General features: G+C 37.5%; 1 long non-coding RNA gene across 1 annotated transcript; it reads right to left on the reverse strand.

Moving 5' to 3' along the window:
* Positions 1 to 19,224: 19,224 nt before the first annotated feature.
* Positions 19,225 to 20,239, reverse strand: LOC117152110. The gene is made up of 3 exons (XR_004462367.1): positions 20,169 to 20,239; positions 19,427 to 19,510; positions 19,225 to 19,313 (listed from the first exon to the last, which is right to left on the reverse strand). It is a non-coding gene; the product is annotated as an uncharacterized LOC117152110 (long non-coding RNA).
* Between the last annotated feature and the right edge of the window lie 461 nt (positions 20,240 to 20,700).

Here is a 20,700-nt window from a genome sequence, read left to right on the forward strand (position 1 = left end):
AATTTCGTTTGAGTTTTCCTGATGAGATTTCTAGTTTGTCGTACTTAAACTGAATTTCAATTCCTTTTCTGGATTTTAGCTTCGAGCGTAATGTTTATTAATGACACGTATTTATTTATTTTATTTTTCTTGTTGACCGTAACCAGTGTTATTTAAAGATTAGTCATCTTCCGAACGATTTTGGTGATGAGAAGAATCGATGGACGAGTTGGGAAGTAAGTGTTGTGTACGTGTAAATAAATTTTATTTAAGGTTTTACGATTTTTTCCATAATAGAATAATAATAGAATAAATAGAATCGATGGTTATAATATGAAATACAAATAATCACGAACAAGGTAACGTAATAACGTGGTAATATTCTATTTGCAAATTTTCTGTTCGGATAATTTATATTGCTAGATTTTATTTTTAATATCAATGAATATTATTTTTAATGGCAATGAAAGAGAACTCGGAGAATTCGCAGAATACTTCTCTTTATTGCCTTTTAAAATTACAAAATTTAAAATTACAAAGGGATCGAAGCATTCATGACAGTAATGGTAATATTTCTTTTTTTTAATTCATGAACATCTTTGTCGTATTTCTGCGTTAAAATTACGTTATGTCAAAATTATGTTGCACCTATTTCCATTATACTGTAGCTTGCATTATTTCCTTCACTATTCAAAAGGAAAATTCATCTCGAGAGAAGTAATCTGAATTTAAGCAATCAGCAGAATGAGACAGTCTGCGGTCAGACACGCCCACAATCTACGTACTTTGTATATTCTCAATCAAAAAATTCATCTGTTTATATTCTCCAAAGGAGTTTGACTTGATCGAAAGTTCTAGATTATCAAGCGTATTGCCAGATGGAAAGTTCTATGGATTTGGAAACTCGTTATCGAACAGTCGATTATTGCCGGTGGGGGACGAAAAGGTGATTACACCTTTAACCGAGAGGCCGAGTTTCTTTGAACACGAAAGAAGAGAATCGTTCGTCAGTAATCAATGAACGATAGATAACGCGGATGCTTTTTCACGGAAAACACTTTCCAGAGCACTCGCACACCTGACGATGAATTTCAAGGGAACTCGTTATTTGTAACGAGATATTGCGCCGCTAACGGGTCAACGATTCTCGTTTCTTTAATTAAATCGATAACGAACCGGAGGCTTCGTGATCCGGTGAAATTTCACCAGGCCTTTAAACCAATTTTTCCGAGCTCCGAAAATTCATAAAGTTGTAGAATTTTATACGATCGATCTACATAATTTATGGAAAGTATAGAAAATTTAATATTCGAATATGAAAGTACTGCGCTAACTACGTGTAAGCTGTTTGAAGATCATGTAGTCCGTTTTTAGTTTAAACAAGAAAGACTTATGGCACGTAAACTTTTTGAAACTATATAGTAAATGCATGATATTTTGTAATAAACTGAGACGATAATTAAAATTGTTGGAATCAATATTTTCGGAAATATTCAAGTATACAATAATATTATATAGAAGAAAGTATTGGAAAATCAAATAGAGAAGTATTTTGTACTAATTTGTCAAACAAACGTCTCATTCCAACACGAAATAAAGAAACAATTTTGGTAATGTGAGATTAGTTAATATCATCATTGCATTGGATTTTGAAATTGCTCTCTTATAAATTCAAAATATACGTATTTCCCCTTCATTTATTTTATATCTATATCGATTAAAGGAGAGAGATGGAAAATTCGACACATGTTCGCCTCGAATATGTTACTCGTGTTTCTTCTCTTAAATTTATTACTTAAAATCTAAATGAGGTAATCGAATGAATGCAGCATACAAACCGTTCGAAATTCGAATTAATCAACTGCACATTTTGCAAATTTTATTGCAATTTTATTACGTAGATAATTAACGTTTAAATATGAAAAAAACAGATGATTTACTTCGACAATAAAATAACAATAAATCTCGAATTAAATTTCAAATGTAATATTATGTAAATATAATATTCACATTTCTCTCTCTGCTTGTTAATTAACGGAGCTCGTTTCTAAGCAACAAATACGATGAAACGATTATTAGTTATATTCTCCCAAGAAGCATGTATTAAATTCCAAAGCTCAATGATCTTCGAGATACATGTACTTTTAAAACACATTACGGATCCTAGAGTGTTATACTAAATTCTACAACTAGATAGAGTAAGTCCTTTTCTCGCTGGACATTTCTCTTCCATTCTCTTCCACTCGTGTCGACCAGCGAAAGTGCGATTCTTCTTTGGGATAGTTGGGGATCGTGTCGTTGTTGTTCGAGTTTTGTTTCGCCGGCTCCTTCGAGAAATAGCCGGGTTCGGCTCTCACGGAAAGTTTGGTTTTCGCGCGGAAACGTCATGAAAATTGAATCGACAACCCCGGCACGACCGCGTTTCGCCACTTCCGACGTTTCGCCCCGTATCCAGCCGAATTAATACCTTGGAAAACAAGATCCCTTCAACCCTCTTCTATCGTCCCGAGGAACCGTCTCGATTCTCGTTTTTTCGATCGTTCAGACAAACTTCCGGGGCCAATAGACGATTTCCGTTTTTCAATTTTTCCTCACTCTCCAGTATCTATCGCCTCGTTTTCTATTTTCTTCAGTCCCTTTCCTTTTCTTTTGTGGAAATATTGTTTGTCGACAGACTGCGGATTTTTAGGAGGATTCACAATTTTGAGAATACAAATAGGCAAGTAGAACGCAGTAGGCAGGAGATTGTATTAACTATCGGTTATTGTAAAAGGCATTGTACTTCGAATGTTTTCATGTTTCTTCGTAGTACGTGTAATTCTGTGCAGTTTTGCACTTTCAAATAAATTCGCGTGAATGCATAAAAATCCACAGTCCATTTATTCAATACTGTAATTACGCTATTTGGTCTTGTTATCATAATTAACATTGTTATAGAGTTATAAAAATTCTGTAATTATTATAAGGAGAAAGTATATATATATATATATATGTACATTATTCAATGATCATGTAAGAATTAATTTTGAAACAAATTCGTGCATGTGAAATAGCATTTTTATATTTAAAAATCGTCGCTATAGAGAGTTAGTAATATTGATAAGAATCAAGCTATCGATTAAGAAACACACGTGGATGCAAAAGATACGTCATGCTTAATTTTGAAAACAAGTGACCACAATCTGTCGAATAATTCTAAATCCATTAGTCTTCATAAGATCGCAGAAATTCTTGTCGAATATTTCAAAACTCCTCGAACTAGCCAACAAAAGCAGAACTTTCGCCGCACTTGCAGAACGATGTTCAACAATTCACGTTTATTCTGAAAACATGGTACCTTGGCTGCGACGACGCACCAAAAACAGATCCGCTTTATCCGTTCGCAAGCTTCGAACGAACCTCGAAAATTGCTAGTTTTCCAGCAACAAGATCGACATCCAGATGAGAGTTTCCCGCAATAATGGGAGAATTGAATCAATATTCCGAGACGGAAGGGCCACTCGATGGCGGTGTGTGATTAAAATCGATCGAATTGATTCGTCCCGGTATCAAGAGTGTCCGGGTAGGCTCTCGTGACTGGCTAAATGGGTCGAGAGCTTGGCACACGGAATCGCGGATTGCTGTTGCCAAATTCTGCGAATGCTTCGCACTGCGGCTACACGATCGTGTACGTATCGCCATGCGTGTATCGGGGTCTCGATTCGATCGATCGACGATCATGTTGGAATTCCAAATTTCTAGTATACAGTTTATCGATTTTCATCGACTCTAGCTCTTCGGGATATGTAAACGGTGAGCTTTGCGGTTGCTCCGGTCGTTTTTGACGTAGAAAACGACTTTAGCGATAGTTTGTGATTGTAAAAGTGAATTATTGTAAACTGCTGGAGTAGAAATTTAGTGTCAAATTGTACGCAAGTTTATGCTAAGTTTTATATCGAGTTGCCGTAGTTTATTGTTTGGATTAAGAACAGTGGATCTTAGGAAAAAACGACAGTATATCAACATATAACGAAAGAGATTGCATTAAATTTAGAAAGCTAAAGAGATGCTTCCGTAAGAAAGCCATGCCGAAACATTTCATTTTTCCATCAACACCTAAAAGCGTAATATCCCAGCACCCTGTTGAACCCATAATACAACCCTTTCAATCCAGTCTGTTGTAGACTACTTCAAACTCGCTCATACCTCATCCAAGCGGTAGCTCGATACTATGAAACACGCGTCGCCTCCATCGACTCGAGCTCTCGGGCTACGCGATAAATTTCTCTTGGTTACTGGCTCGACGATGATGAATCGTTCCATCGCAAACAAAAAAACGAGAACCGGTGCGGCATCTCTCGCTTTCGGCGAACTCTGCGAATAGTGGAGAGAAACTTAGCGCGGTCCATCGACGAGTTTGATCGATCGATGGATGTGGATGGATCATCTTGGTGGGTCGAATGGTTCACGCTTGACGTGTGTTGCGACACACGGTTCCCTTCGGAACCGCGATGGTCGACTAAGCCGCGGATGCAACGGTTCTTCATCCCGCAACTCTGTCCTCGAACGCGGATCGATAGGTTTGCGCCAGCGTAGTCGAAACCGAAACCATCGTCGTCCGTCTTCCTCGCCCTCTCTGCTCTTTGCCTCGTCTCACCTTCTTTTTTCCCCTCGTTCCCTCTTTCCTCGGCCTTCCTCACCGAGTCTGCACGGTCACCGATTCGAATACACGCCACGCGTCGCCGATGCATGCGCTCCGAGGATCGATTCTGAACATTGCCCATGAATTCGCACGAACATGTTCTTCAGAGGCGTCAGAAGAAGCTAAGATTGGGACACGATTGATGATTGTAGTTGGGTGTTGGTTGCAGAGGGATTACAGGAAGAGGACGGGTTTGACGAGGTTTGTGGAAGTTCGAAGATGTTTCAGGTGATTCGTCGTCGTTCTGAGGGAACGTTAGGTGCATCAAGGTTGGAAGAAGAGCTTTTTGAGACAACGAGTTACGTATTTACAGGCGTGTTGGCTATCTGATTTTGGTATCTTAAGGTTTGCATGGATTGGAGCAGGTTTGATAATGCGTGAGCTGGTTTGAAGATGTTTGAGGAGATTTCTTTTCGCTCTAATTTTAAGTGTAAGAAGAGCATTTCGAGGCAAGCAATTAGGCATCTGAGAATTGCCATGTAGTTGTAATATTGTGGATCCAGAAATGAAGAAGACTATGGGAACTTATAGATTTTGGTGGTTGAGAAATATTCAATTGAAAAATGTTGTTCCTCGGTACCCTGAAAATATAAAGGTCGATGTGATGCACGAAGTGCTGTTGATTATCTGGCAAATGTATAGATACTTTCACGGGTCACTGTGTTTTATTCCCCTTTCGTTTTTTGATTGAATAAAAATTCTAGGAGAAAAAAGTCGAGGTTGTTTTATCGTTTGAACACTCGATAAGTAGGCTATTGGGAATAAAACTCCCGTTCGAGCTGACTTCGATTTCATAAGCTGCATTAAAGGCTCGTAAAATCGTGCAATGAAAGTCGACGGAAACGTGGCCGACCTGGTTATCGGGAATTTCAATTTGTGCCAAAGTGTTAGCCCATTTTTCCAAGTTGAGTTTCAGGAAGAGGAGGAAGACCGAGTGGGGCGTATATTGGCATGGTTTGTTTGATCACTCTGATTTTGATCGGTGCAAGAGCATGGAAATTAGGTTGCGGCAGTCGTGACTTTTTTAAATCTCTCGTTGTTACAGTTTCAAGGTTCACAGATGAAAATTAAATCTACAATTTTGAAATTGATAAAAATACTGCATGATCAAGAAAAGAGAGTTACGTTACACTTGAAATGAAAATTCGAAATATTTCGTACAACATACACAATATATTCATAAAAAGTTTCTGACAAGCGTACGTACTTCAAAAATTATATTCGCGCTTGCGAAGATCAAAAGCTTTTTTAATCAACAACAAAGAAGATGCAAGTAGTAGTTAATAAATTCTGAAATTTGATATAAAACACATCGCCTATCTTAATTCTCTTTTTCGTTAGGAGACCTTTGCTGTACGTTTATTTCGCCGAATTTTTCCAAATTACAGTAATACGCTTCGCGTTTCCACCTGTCCGCGTTCCACTTGTTGGCGAAAAAGTTTCCAGTTTCGTGCACGCTGGAAATATCAAACGATATACCACGAGATGACGTCCGCGGTAAATTTTGTGCTTCCCGCGGCGATGTCAATGCTTCCAGCATTCGACGCGAATAAATAACGATCGTTCGACCACACCAAATGGCATTCTCCACGTAGAAACCATATTACACCTGTTCCTCCATCCATTCTGCGCACACATTCTCTGTTAAACATTTCTCACAGAAATAACCCTCCTATAGTACTCTAGTTACGATATTCGCGTAAAATATCTCCTACCTTGACATCACGTCATATGTAACTTGTAAAGTTAATATCGGAGTTACCAGGAATAACGCGCACCTGTATATAATATACGTAAACGTACAAGTAGATAAAATTATTAATCGATGCTATAATATTACGTTATTAATGTTGCATTAATTATATTATGTTTATTTATTGCGTGGGAAGTGGGCGAGTATGTAAAGGAATATGTGTGAGATGCGAGAGTTCAAAGGGTGAAATCATGGAAGTTTATTGATATTTTAATTGTATTATAAAAGCCAGTATTCTGATTTTTCGTTGCAAATATCTCTACCATCTTTCGATAAGCATAATTTTGTTTAAATGAAATTCAATATTAATTTTATCGAACTCATTCACGACACGTGTTTGTAACAGATGCAAACATAAGAAATAAAATCTTTCATTTCCACGTACTTCGTAGCTTTGAAGTTACTACAACAAGGAGGGACGTTGATCGTGAAAATTGAGGAAAATATGAAATTTCTAAGAAAAAAAGCTCGCCGATTGAAACGCATTAAATTAAATTAAACGCAAAGATAAAGGAACAAATGATTTATACAGATTGCGGCACTCGTTAATGTCCTAAACGATTTTCCAATTCCTTTATAAAGTCTGTAAGGTTAAATTTTAATCATAAAAGCGTGGTTAAAAACAAGCAGTCAATAAAATATACCGATATCAATTAATGAAATCTTTTAACCCGTTTCATCGATGCATTTCAATATCCACACATGACTTCCTTTTTTCCAATTTCCTGACCGTATGAAAACAGAATCGTCCATTGGTATTTTATCCGGTGAAAGTAAAAAGAGGAAACCGACGCGAAACAAGAAGAGCATCAATTTTCAGCAGGACTCTCCATTCGCGAACCAGAGTCGTAATATTTTATCTTTTTATTTCTCGATCCTACGGTCTCCCTTTTGCCTGTACGCTCGAAACAGCTGCAGATGCACGCTCGTTTGAGCGTTACAAAGCTCGATGCGTCCGCAAACGGGTTATTTCATTTTTAACATCGACGACCTGTGCGACCCTTTACCGCCCTTCTCTATGTCCTTTATGTATTTTTCCATCCCGCCAACGTATATTTCTCTCTTCTCTTTTTTGGAGTTTCTTTCGACATTTTATCTTTCCTGATTTCCCTTTTGCATATTCTATAGCATATTATTCTATATCCGATATGAAATATTCCTCCGCAAATATTAAAATAAGCCAAACGATGCTCTCGAATTCCCACATTGTCGACCTTATTAAAAAAGTTCATATCACTCTGGTTAACCAAACGCAACAACGAAATGTTCCAAATAGCGATTTAAATGTTCCCTAAAATTGTCCCAACGACCAACGTTATTCAATGACCTTTCAAAAACGAACCATCGATTACAAAATTAGTAGCACGCTTATTAAACAAACTCGACGTGGAGAGATCGGAATACGGATTTAAAAGTTTCTCGAAATATTCCCAATTTTCGCGTTTTCCCACCCCTCCAATCTACGCTGGTTCAGAAAGTGTAGATGCGGCATCGCAAATAAAATCGTTTAAAAGCGCAACTGTACAAAACTTTTATGCACTTGTTACGAGCGTTGCATAAAACATTTTCATGTTTCACTTTCACCGTCAATGATTATCACGATTAGCTACATTTGTAATTTTAGTAACACTTGAAACCAATCTGAAAACGTAAATAGCGTCTACTAGCGACGTTCGAATATTTTCAGGAACCCGTACAGTTTTCTCTCTCCTTTTCCTTTCTTTCGGAATTTTATTTTTCATGCTTCCTCCTTCGTCTCTCTGCAACGTTATTTCGTTTCGTTCGCAGACGACACGATAGATATGCACGATCGACCGTGCATCCTCGAACCGTCGCTTTTGTCCAGGCGAACGAACAGAATGCTTTGACGCGTACGAACGAAAGTTCGCCCTTCCATTGCAAATCGTTTCGAGCGAATTGCTTTCAAACCGGAGAGAAACGCGCGCCTTCGACCAACCCCTTTGACTCGCTCGTTAACAGCAACCTCCCTTTACACCCACTCCTGTTTTTAATTCGCTTTTTCAATTGTGTAACGAATCGAATATTAGATTGATTTGATCCGGTATTTTCATTCTTTCGCCGCGCTCTGTTCTTTCGCCTTTTTCAAAATTGCCCCGCGGCTTAATTGGTTGATCGAAACGCCGATTCTAATTGCTTTCCAAGTTATATCGGATCTTTGTTCCGCGTTTCGCATGTGAGATTTTTATTACTTTTCTTATTTCTGTTCAATTAGCGAGTTTAAATTGAGACGCGCGACTGTAGATCACGGTGTCTGTGGAATTCGGGTTATATGTTCCTTATTGAGAATATGTGTACATATACAAGCACCATACATACACACATATGTATATAGGGTGTCACTGTTCAATGTGCTCAAGGATATCCACTAATCATAATAATTAATATTAAGGTACAACCTTGCGTATAATTCTTCAGTATAATACTTAAGAAAATGTAAATAGAAAAGTATACAGGGTGTCAGTATACAGTTTAGCAAATACTTGCGTGGATAGATTAAAATGTGACACCCTATATACTTTTCTATTTACAGTTTCTTAAGTATTATACTGAAGAATTATACGCAAGGTTGCACCTTAATATTAATTATTATGATTAGTGGATATCCTTGAGCACATTTAACAGTGCACCTAATATTAGCCAATTTTTGAATAAATACTTGGAATCTATAATTTAAGTTAATTATATGTGATCCTATAAAAAAATGATAAAGTTAGGTAGTTTTCTTTAATCCTGAGAATTCTGAGAAATTGAGAAATCTGTATCGTTTAATTCTTACGTGTATTTTACGTATTTTGTCATTAGGTGGTAATTACAAAATCCGCAATCACTTAGTTGCCAACCCAATACATAAAATATATGTAAGAATTAAACGATACAGATTTCTCAAGCGAAACATGTCAGTTGTTAAACGGATAGAAAGTGATGATTATGTGAACGTAATTAATTTATAAATTGCATGGCGTTGTGCACGGAGGGTCAACGGGTCAGAAAGCGGCGCAAATCCGGGTGCCTGCCGCTATCAAGATATTTCACGGCTATGGAATTCGTGGAAAGATCGATCGCCGGCTCGCAACAGATAGCGAGGCCGATTGCGATTGCGTGAGACGGGGAAACAAATCAGCGGCCACGGTCGAAGCGGCCCGCGAAAATCGCGCGATAAATTCGGGTTATAAAGCTGTTCCCCCCGATGGGCCGCAACGATTTTTACGATCCATGCAATTCCACCGTTTTCTCCAAATCACCGATGGTGTGTCCCTACTTCCCTGGCAAAACACACAGCCGGCGTTTCTCAATGTAATCCTGATGCCGATATATACGTACATTTGGCCCGATTGAATTCGAATTTCGAGGGTACGTGATGCACGACGATCGCGAAGCTCCTGCAGGAAATTTATAGAAATTTTGGGGAATTGAAAACACGGGGAAATTGATGCGAAATTGCGCTAACGCGAAACAAATATCAATTTTTAGCTCTGCTGATATTTCTTCGTGTTTATGGAATTTTTCAAATGGACAAGTATTTATTTAATATTATTAATCAATAGTATTAGTTAATCAAGAATTGAAATATTCTTTCGCGGCTAAATAATTTCAACAAGGCTATCGATACACAAATTTAGTATTTAAAATTGAGAATCCTTTAGAATTTTTCTAAATTTCTTTGAATCTCTTTTGAATTTTTCTTATCGTACATGATCTGTATCATTTTAATAATTTTCACGAAATATCTGAATAAGGAAGAGACATTCTGCTTCGAAAATAAGGCATGGCTCGGATCGACAGTATCACGATAACAATTGCAACATTCTCTGCGTCATACAGTGTACTATTACGCAACAACTTATGTTTCGAATATCACGAATAGTTTTGCATAGAAGTAATACAGGAAGCGTAGAATCTGCGGACTGCTTATCGAGCAGGAAACCGCGGCGCAACAGTTGAGCCGATAAGGCATTATGTACGCAAGTGACACATCGTGTCACGTGTACCGTTAAAAAAAAAAAAAAAACTATAACGTTCTAACACATCGAAAACTTATTTCTGTTTCAGGTAAGTGTGCTTGGGAAAATCAAACGCCGTAGAATCGTTCGACCACGCGTTGGGTAAGAAATCCTTTAAATTAAGCTACTGTCTGGGCAAACTACGGTCTATTAATTTCATCCTTTATCGTGGCGTTCAATTTTTCTCCGCCTGACGAGGCTCTCGATTCGATAGAGGATTTCACGTTGTTCGTTACGCGAGAATTGTTATTGCACCGCCATATGGACATGCCATATTGGCCACGCGATGACTATAATCCTCTAATAACGTCGACAAACATCTATAGACAATTAAAGTTTATATACATTTATAAAACTTTGGTTTACGAAGAGATATTCGAAACAGACAATTTATTATAAATTATATATGGAGAGAAAATAATTTTGAATTTGCTCAGCATAATAATCTTTTGCACTTTGATGATTTCCGTATGGAGTTATTTATTATAGGCTTTTCATAATTTCATTCGAGTGCAAAGAGTCGGCAGTACGTTTCTGGAAGAATTGAAAGAAACGTAATGCATTTAGAACTACGAAGTATTACGTAAGACATTGTTCGAAACAATTAGAGCATTGCTACTATATTGCATTGATCAAACAAAATCAAGCAAAAGCGAATAACGCTTGTAGGCTTGATAAATCGATAAAGATCGATCGTAAGATAGTAATAAAAAAAAGGTGCTTTTGTGCTAAAAAAAGAAGCTGGTATAAAAATCAAAGAAAAATAAATCTCTAATTGTTTGAATGGTATACACTCAATCGAACAATTTTATGTAGGTTTAACGGTGTGTATACGCTTTTGTGAAATAGCATTTTGTATTTTTCTGCTCGTTCTTATCAATATGTAAGTATAATAAATTATATTATTTTTAAAAGTATACGTCTAAATTCAATTAATACAAAATTTGATAAAAATTCCTGGAACTATCCTCTGAAAATATTCCAAATTTAATAATTTTATGTTTCGACGTAGACTTTTCTCCAAGGTTTACGCTCTAAACCATGAAATGCTGTCATCGATAATAACGGGGTTAACAGACGAAATTTGTTCGACTGAAAATCTATTCTCTGCTCGAGCGAGCCACTGGTGTCTCTATTACGAAAGATTTTGTCTCGTTTATCGTGGGCCACGAAGTTTTTGGTAGAAAGCCAAGAAGACCGATCGCTGGACTCTGTCGCCTCTTAATAGAAAGTATGCCTAATTTCCGTGGCTCGTTATCTCCGTAATTAGAGCGTAACTCGTATCCTGTCGATCATCTGGAATTGCCGTGATCGTCTTTTACGACGAACAATGTCAACGAGTCGCGTGAATTTTCATTGGTTCGTCTCAAGTCGTTCATCAAAGTACGTATCATGACATTGTACGTGTATTTGAAAAGTGTCACGACTCAAAATAATTCAAATGTACAGCGACTGCAGAAGCTATTGGCACACATTCTCATCCTTCGATCATCCTTCTTTTATTTCTTTTATCAGATTTTACATTTTATTTTCGCAGAATGACATTTCTCTAATGATACAACATTTTATATTGATTCTAATCTAACGTACTTGGATCTAATCAATTAGTAAGTAAACATTTTATCAAATACAACGAGATGCAAATGTCTTTCGTAGTCACTGCGGAACCATTCAATGTGAATTTTCAATACGAATTCAATCGAATTGTAATTTGACTAATTGATATTTCGTACGTACGATTATATTCGATCGAAGGTGTACGGTTATCGAGTTCGGAACACCGCTCATATGTGGGTGGATTTATTATGGTTGCGAATGTTGCGTGTGACGAAGATGCGATATTTGATACTCGTAAGTGCGTGGGCTGTGTAGGTCTGTCGAGCTTCTGCGGAAATTGACAGTGCGATGTAGGGGACCTTAGCAGGGTCGGCTCCAATTTCTCTTGACGTTCGATACGCGATAGATGTTTGTTGCTTTATTAAAATTATATTTATCTGTTAAGGGATGTTTATTGAAAGTGGAACGTGGTTGTTGATTTTATTACATATTGTTTTCGAATATAGAAAGTGTTGCGTAGTTTATAATATAATTGAAGAAAGCTTTAAATAGAAAAGTAATTAAAAACGTAGATCGAATAGTCTTGTTTAATCTCGAGTTGATACGTCCTTATTTATGTTTGTGTTTATTGTACTAGAAATTATTAAGAATCCTACAAACTATTCCGCCCTACTGAATATACAACTCTGCTCTGCTCTACCCTGTCAGATTAAATTTCATTTATTACAAAGTGCGTGAGTATCCTGTTTCATTGCGTGTTCTCCATTACTTAATACGATAAACGCAAGCACAGAGATATTAATCTACACGAAATCCATTAACTTGAGACATAACCTAACTTATAATTAGTTGAGCAAAACCTTGTATAAAAATGTTTTTGCTTATCTTCCCATGTAAATTATCTCTTTTGATCGTCCTCTGGTTATAGAATATTCTATGTACTACACAGAACGAAATTGAGATATAATTTCATCAGACATGGCCACAGTTGAGTAAAAAATCCTATAAAAAAGAATTTATTCCACGGTTTCGACTTACTTTTTCATGTAAATTACTCTTTTTTTTTTATTGTATTGTATTCTATGTATCATACGAAATTCTCCTTCATAAATATCAAATAAGACAAATAAAATTCTCCGACTTCTACTCTACATAGAACTCTACTAAAAATCCAGTGCCGTCCTTATAAATCAAATTCAACATTAAAACTTCTCTGGACCTTTCGCGAATCTTCTAGAAAATTTGTCGCTCGTCACTACCTCCAATCATCGTAAAACACCAATTGTCAATAAGCAAATCAGTATAAACTCGTTTAGCCAAACTCAGCATCGAAACTTCTCCATACCGATCTGCAGATTCCCAAAAATTTCCCCAACGAGACTATTATCTCCAATAACCATGAAGCACCGACTATGTGTATCAGGTAATAAATTAGTATCGTTCAACATCGACTTAAAACTCGCGAAAATTTTGCCACCACAGGCACGCTCGATGATCTCCCAAATATCAACCATCAACTAAAAGATTCGTATCGCTCGGCAACAAAATTTTGCCATATACCGTCTTACAAATTCCTTAAGATTCCCCTCAATGACAAACGCGTTGCAAACATCAACTGTCAACTAAAAAGCTCGTATCACGCGACGTCAGATTTTTTCCATGTGCCGCCTCACAAGGTCCCTGAAATTTCCCCAATGACAAACACGTTCAAAACATCAACTATCAACTAAAAAACTAGTATCACGCGACATCAAATTTTTTCCATATACCGTCTTACAGGTTCCCTAAAATTTCCCCAATGACAAACACGTTCAATAACCTTCTCCAAACACAAGCTACCAAGAGGGGGACGACGATGGAGGCGAATCCTCGTCCAATAAATCACAGACGTCTCGCGATCAGAGGCAGTCGACTGACGTCACGAGATCGACACGCAACGGAGCAGTGCCCTTTTACGCAAGCCTCGTGCCATGGACCGGGTGTCAAAAGGGGGTGGCGTGTCAGGGGGTGGTCTGCTAACATTTTCAAACAAGCTCACTCTCTCCTCGCCGTCTAAATTTAGCATGGCCGGTCATGAATGGATCCGGGACCGCCGCTGATACGGCAACGATGATCCGCGTTCGTTTATCCCGGCTTAAATGCTCGCTAATACCACGCACTGCCTCGCGAATAATCGAGCTGCTTGGTTAGCCTGGCGATTAATCGGAAGCAACAGAAGCGAACGATAGATCGAATAGATAGAATATACGCTTGGTTCTCGCTTTTAGAGAAGTTCGAGTTAGCCTGCGCTATTTGTTTGTTCGAGCCGGTTTCAGTTTAGATCATTAGGTTAATTTAGCTTTTGCTTCGGCTAGGGTTAGGCTAGCTTCGATGTTTGTTCGCGAAAGTGCTAGTTTTAAGATGGACAGCGTTTCAGATAATATTTTCCAAGTTTTAGTCGTGGTTCGCTTAATTCTTATTAAGTCTGGCACGGTGGAAGTTTAATTAACGTCGGGATGACACACTGCGGTCTTTTAGAATCCTAGCGCGACTACAGTAAACCGATTAGGTTTACTGTATCGCAAAATTATTTTTAATAAGAAGATTGTCTAACCTTTTGGAATTTTATAACGTTAAACTACATGCTCAAAGGTATTTTGGCGACTTTTTACTGAATTTTCTACACACTTAAAATGTATGAAAATCACACCGATGTTGGAAGATTCCAGTGTTACAACAGTTTAAATTCCAGTCTAAAACAGGCGAAGGCAAATGAAAACTTTTGTCATTACTGGGTATTGTATGACTAAATAATTATTGCAGAATTTTCGACAAGTTTCCAAATGGAAAAGAAACTATATTATTCAAAAGTGTTATTATTCTGCAAAATAATATCTTCATTCACTCTTATTTCAGTTACAGTCAGTTTAATGTTGACTCTGAACTATTTTCATTGAAATTTTCTCAACGAGATGTAGAACGAAATTCGTAATTAGTTACTCATATTCAACGATAAAATATTTTTCCATAAATACGAAATCAAAGATGGTTTTTCAACGTGAGATCGAAGTGAACGACAAGCTATATGACAAGCTGAAAATCTCAAAGGAGAAAGGAGGCAACGGTTCCAAAAAGGGACGAGGAAATGACCGATCAATCACTCGGCTATCGAATCTTACGCTATTACGCATAAAAGACGCACGCATACGAAGCTTCGCACTTTTAGAGACGCGGCCTCGTTTTCATCGATCGTCTGCTTTCGAACGATTAATCACGAATCGCGGGCGCGTTAATTATTTCGCCACGGAATTGCATCAGTTTGTTTTTCCACGGCTTCTCCCGAACAAATTACGAATTTGCAATTCAAACCGATAAAGTTCGATTCGCATGATTTTATGATCCATGTATAAAGTACATACGTCACCATAAAACAAATTCTCTCTGTTTGCTAAAATGGGAGGAATATTGAAATATGGAAATTCGAGTATCACAATAGATTTATACAGATGAAAAATCTGAACATAAACTTGGTCCAACCAACTGCCACAATTCTCGATAACCTTGACGAAGAGTATAATGATAGTTTGTTTCTTTTCTTCTTCTAAATTTAACCAGAAATCATATCAACTCATCTGTTTCTTTTTTTCCTTCTTTACTTTTTTAAAGCCTAATCTATTATCTCCGAAAACACATACACACACATACACATCTCTCCCCCGAAACATCTCAGGTATAATCGAAGAAATACGTCCGAATAGAAAAAAGTCAGCCCTTGAAACACATCTCAGATATAATGAAAAAAAAATATTCTACGTATAATAGAACAGAAAGAAACACACGTAGATTTTGATCGAGTTTCGAAATCGTCGTTCACTGTTCCGCACCTTGATTCTTCTCTTTGTAGTCGATAATCGCGCGCAAACAGTGGCGCGCAACTCTTTGCGCTTCCGAATCAGCGTGTAATGGGATAGCGTCGATCGGTGGAGCGTGTAACGCGATCAGTGTGCACGCGGCTTTATGCCGGTCCACGGAAATCCGAACCGATAAACGCGGTCGATCCACGGTAATAGGTACAATTACCTGCACTACTGGTCCTGTCTATATATAAATGTAAATTTATTTACATTATAGATAAATTTACATCTACATGTATTACAGTGTCTATACATGTTTATATGCAAAATCCGTGCGCAATCACCGTGCGTTTCATAGTACCTACAGATTCAAAGAGAAGTCAATTTTGAGTTCCTTTACTTTGGAATATTTTTCAGCGAAGAATCTAATTAAAATAAAATAAACTAAAGAAAATTATACCCGTTAGAGCGATTTTTAATCGCCAATAGAATTAACAACAGGTATTGCGAACTTGCAATAAAATCAATACAGATTTCTGAGATCTAACACTGGTAAGTGTACAGCTGGTAGAGATATGTTCTTATGTCAATCGTTTCTTTCAACCATGTTGTAAAAAGTATTTATTTTGTATTTGATGTACAAAACAGCCGATTTTCCTATTTTACAACAGAGGATCAAGAAGGGCTGCTAATTTATGGCACTGTCGATTTTTCTTCTTAGCCTGAACCAACCAAGGAGCCATTAACCAAAAAATGGTTGCAAATTTTTCGACAGCAATTTATATCTATCAGATGGACAAAGATGCGGAAATAAGTACAGAGGAAGTGAAGAAGGGTACAAAAAAATACTAAAGACAAAGGTAGAAAACAGGGAGCTAATGGATAACGAGAGAAGAATCAAAAAGGAGGATGGTGCAGGGGGCTTTTTTTGATCGCAGGTAAATCCAAGCCGAAAGTGTTGTTTTTTTGCGTAATCTAACGCTGGACAAAGAACGAAAGTAATTACCGGAAACAATTCGATCTTGTCGTTGGCCGGCGCCGTTTACCTTCCGGCGTCTGCCGCTGATTAAATTGTCCGCCTCTCGTTCCATTTCATTTCGGCTCCATCGTGAATACGAGGATTGAATTCTGGAACATAGGATGAGCACGAGTTACAAGTATGCGTTTAATAACATTGATTTGCCGTGTTTGTTTGCTCGCGTCTGGAGAACGATATACCTATGTGTGTCTTTGTAGACGCGGTATGATTCTACTGTAACGCAATTCAGGATTTTTAGCTCTTTTCCTGGCTTTTATGTCGAATTTTCGGGAATCACCGCGATTCGTGGGATAATCTTTAACCCTTTGTACTGCGAATTTTATTTCAATTTCGTTTACCAGCAGCTCCCAACGCTTTTAAGTGTTTTATTTGAAATTTACTTTAACTAAAAAAATAAGACAATTTAAATAAATAAAGGAAGAAACGAATTCACCTAAATACCAGTTTTATTCATACTATTGTTGTATGTCGTAATTTTTAAGTGTATGATATATCTTGAAACAATTACCAGGATGCAGTCCTGGTTTTCTTTCGCACGTTTTATAAAAAAGTGTGAGATTGAAAGAGTGAGACTCGACAAAGGAGCTCCTGAGATAATAAAAACTGATGCCGAGTCACACTCGACATACGAGTGCAAGGGGTTAAAGAATCAGCGATGAGAATATTTTTAGCGATGTCGTTGCGATATTCTACGTACGGAAATCAAATAAAAGATAATAACTCTTTGCTGGTCAAGATTATTTATATTAAAATCTTGAATTGCCGCAGGAAAAATTCCGATCGACGTAGTGACGACTGAGAAAAACTTCAAAGAGCACGAATCCTGAAATTAACAAATAAAATTCGTCTTCCGTTTCGATAAAGGTGGTAGCAGAAGTGTTTTTTTTTAGAAGCGTTTAATTTATTTCAGTCGACGTTGGGTTTTCTTTTCAAAACACGTGAAAATCGACAAAGTTAGAGTAGATATAAATACTGAAAATCGACAAGTTATTGGATCCAGTGATAAAAGATTTTATCTGGGAAAACATTTGTAAAACGTAGAATAAATTAACAGCCGTATAAAAGTTAGGACATTTACGCAGGATACATGACAATGTCTAAAGCAGCTTTCTGACGATCGATATTATCGTCAATATTATTGTCAATATTTGAGGTTTTCAACATTATCGTACGCAAGAGACCCTCTAGGCGGTCAATATATATTGTCAATACAATGTTGAGCACCTTAAATATTGACAATAATATTGACAATAATATCGATCGTCTAAACGCCTCTCAACAGTCTTTATACATCCTCTTACGTTCAACTCGTTCAAATTGCTATTACCAACTCTCGCCATTAATATTTCGAATAACATAGCCGACTTAAGCCAGCGTCGTATAAAATGGATTTTCGAGAATACCGTTTAATCGCGGATCGGTAATAAAAATTACGTTTCGATGGAAATTCAAGCGCAGGTACAAAAATCCTCGTTCGTAAATCAACGAAACGACAGAGAGAGAGAGGGGGGGGGTAAGGGCGAAACGAACTTTCCCTATTACGCTAATAAAAAAAAAGAAATTGAAATAAAAAAAAGAAAATAAAATAAAGCAATAAAAAAAAAAGAAAAAGAAAAAAGAAGGAAAAAGAAAAAGGAACGTTCGAATACACGGGAAATTTATTAGCATCGAACGTTCGTATCGAAGGCGTTGCTCGGATTATTGGGTCGATGAACGTTTAAACTTCGATCCGTCTAAAAGGTAGACCCGTACACGATCGATATTATCAATATTTGTTGATACTAATATCCAGATTGAAGATCGACGCGAATATTGAAATATTTTGAAATGCGAGAATTAATATTGGTAAGTAACGAGCACACAGGGAGACACTCACAATTCAATCCGATATCGCACACAACGTTACAATTCAATCACCGTGTATATATTATACATACTTTAAATAGAATTGTCTTTAAGCGAAAATATTGTCAAGAATATTGTACGTGTTCGGTAGCAAAAGGTATTAGAGAGGATAGAGAATAGATCAGTATTGTATTGTAGATTGTGTATGAGCCTCTTAAACCCAGGGTGCCATTGTAGAATATTGCAGAACTAGAGGTAGAACTAGAGTATCGTAGGATTTTCCAGTAGTTTATTGTTTATCCTTTCGGCTGGCTATTTTCGTTTTACGATTTTGTTCTACGATCATGTATTTTGAGATTGAGAGACATTACAGTTAGAATTAACATCGATACGTTTCCAGTTTCTGGTTTTATCGCTGGATCTTCACCACCTGTGTATCGCGTTGTGCGTGGCTGCGCAATGACTTGTCGTGTGCGGGTTGTCACATTTCCGGCGCCATATCCTGCTTTTATTGAGTTTTAATTGGTCGGAAAGTTGATTGCAACAATCGCGACGTCGGGAAAGATCGTGAAAAGGCGCCTCCTGCTCTGTTTCATGCGTATTTCTGTAAATTTACGACGTATATATACGGAACTTATCGACTGGAAAAGATTGGAATTTTTATGTTGCTATGAAATGGAAATGAGTTAGGTAGTTTCATCAAAGAACTGGCAATACCGGGTAATCCATTAGTTTAGATTCTCCTTTCTTCGACGAAAACTCGGTATCCCTTTTATACTGAAAATCATAATATTTCAGTCCCTGGAATATAAAATTTCATGAGAATTAATGTCCATGTAACGTCTATACTTTTACCAAATATTTCCTACTATACAAAATTAAAATTGAGCAATCACCATAAATCTCAGTTGCTCTTCGACAAATACCAAAAACGAAGGAAAGATCGAAAAAATTGAAATACCAAGACTGACAAATTCAAAACGTACTATAAGTCCTCTATCGCCTTAAGCTCCAATCATCCCAAGGTAAAAATAAAAAAGAAATATGAAAAATAAAGGGAAAACACTAAGGAATGTAAATCAGTAGCTTCGAAACGGAGTTACCGAGAACATGACAAGCTATAAACATCTGCATAACAATGTATACTACCATCTCAACATGTTCTCCACGGATCCGATTTTCATCACCTGCGATACTACTCTAACGACAAGTAATTTTTATACAATATCTGCTTCTACACGTTGAATGGAAATTTGAATATTTGAAAATTTGAATTATTTCGAAATTTAATTATGCGAAGATTTAAACACTCGAAAAATCGAATATTGGAAAAATGATTAAATATATATATAAAATTCGCGTGGCAGTCAACGCGACGATTTCAAGCCACGTTCAAATTAACAGCTTAAAGTTTCGTTTCGTGCGCAATGAACATGCCAATCGACATCTTCCTTCGTACCTCTATCCTCGGAACAATGCACAATTTATCATTGGTTCGTTCAGTTTCTTCGCAACAAAGTACAGTTCACCGCCAACTTTGATAGCAACGCTGTTTTCTCGCTCGCATAAATTACTCCACTGACTGTGTCATACTGACGACAGAGCGTGCATAGCACGCTTCGTTGTCCGCAAATTGAGAGAGGCGAGTTTGCACGTGGCGACTTTGGTGTTTGCCTGTGGAAACGATCGCAAGTGACCGATACACCTTGGACGACGACGGTAAATTCGCGAGATTACGAGCGACATTCACGAGCGGTGAACTCGATTTGCACGGAGCTCGACGACTGACGGCCTTTCAAACCGCCTGCTGCGAACGAGGCCCAGCTGCAATTAAACGCTCAACGTGAGAGAAAATAGCTGGTCCAAGCAAAGGCAACACGCGCAGGTGTTTCCAAAGTATCTCCGTTTAAACGTTTCCTTCCCTCTGTGTAACAGTTTTTCTTCTCTAACGTCAAGTTTTATTGTAGCCTGTTTGTTTGCGGATGAGTGGG

Source organism: Bombus impatiens, unplaced genomic scaffold, assembly GCF_000188095.3.
Source record: "Bombus impatiens unplaced genomic scaffold, BIMP_2.2 scf_0665, whole genome shotgun sequence".
In the NCBI taxonomy this organism is placed as follows: Eukaryota; Metazoa; Arthropoda; class Insecta; order Hymenoptera; family Apidae; genus Bombus; species Bombus impatiens.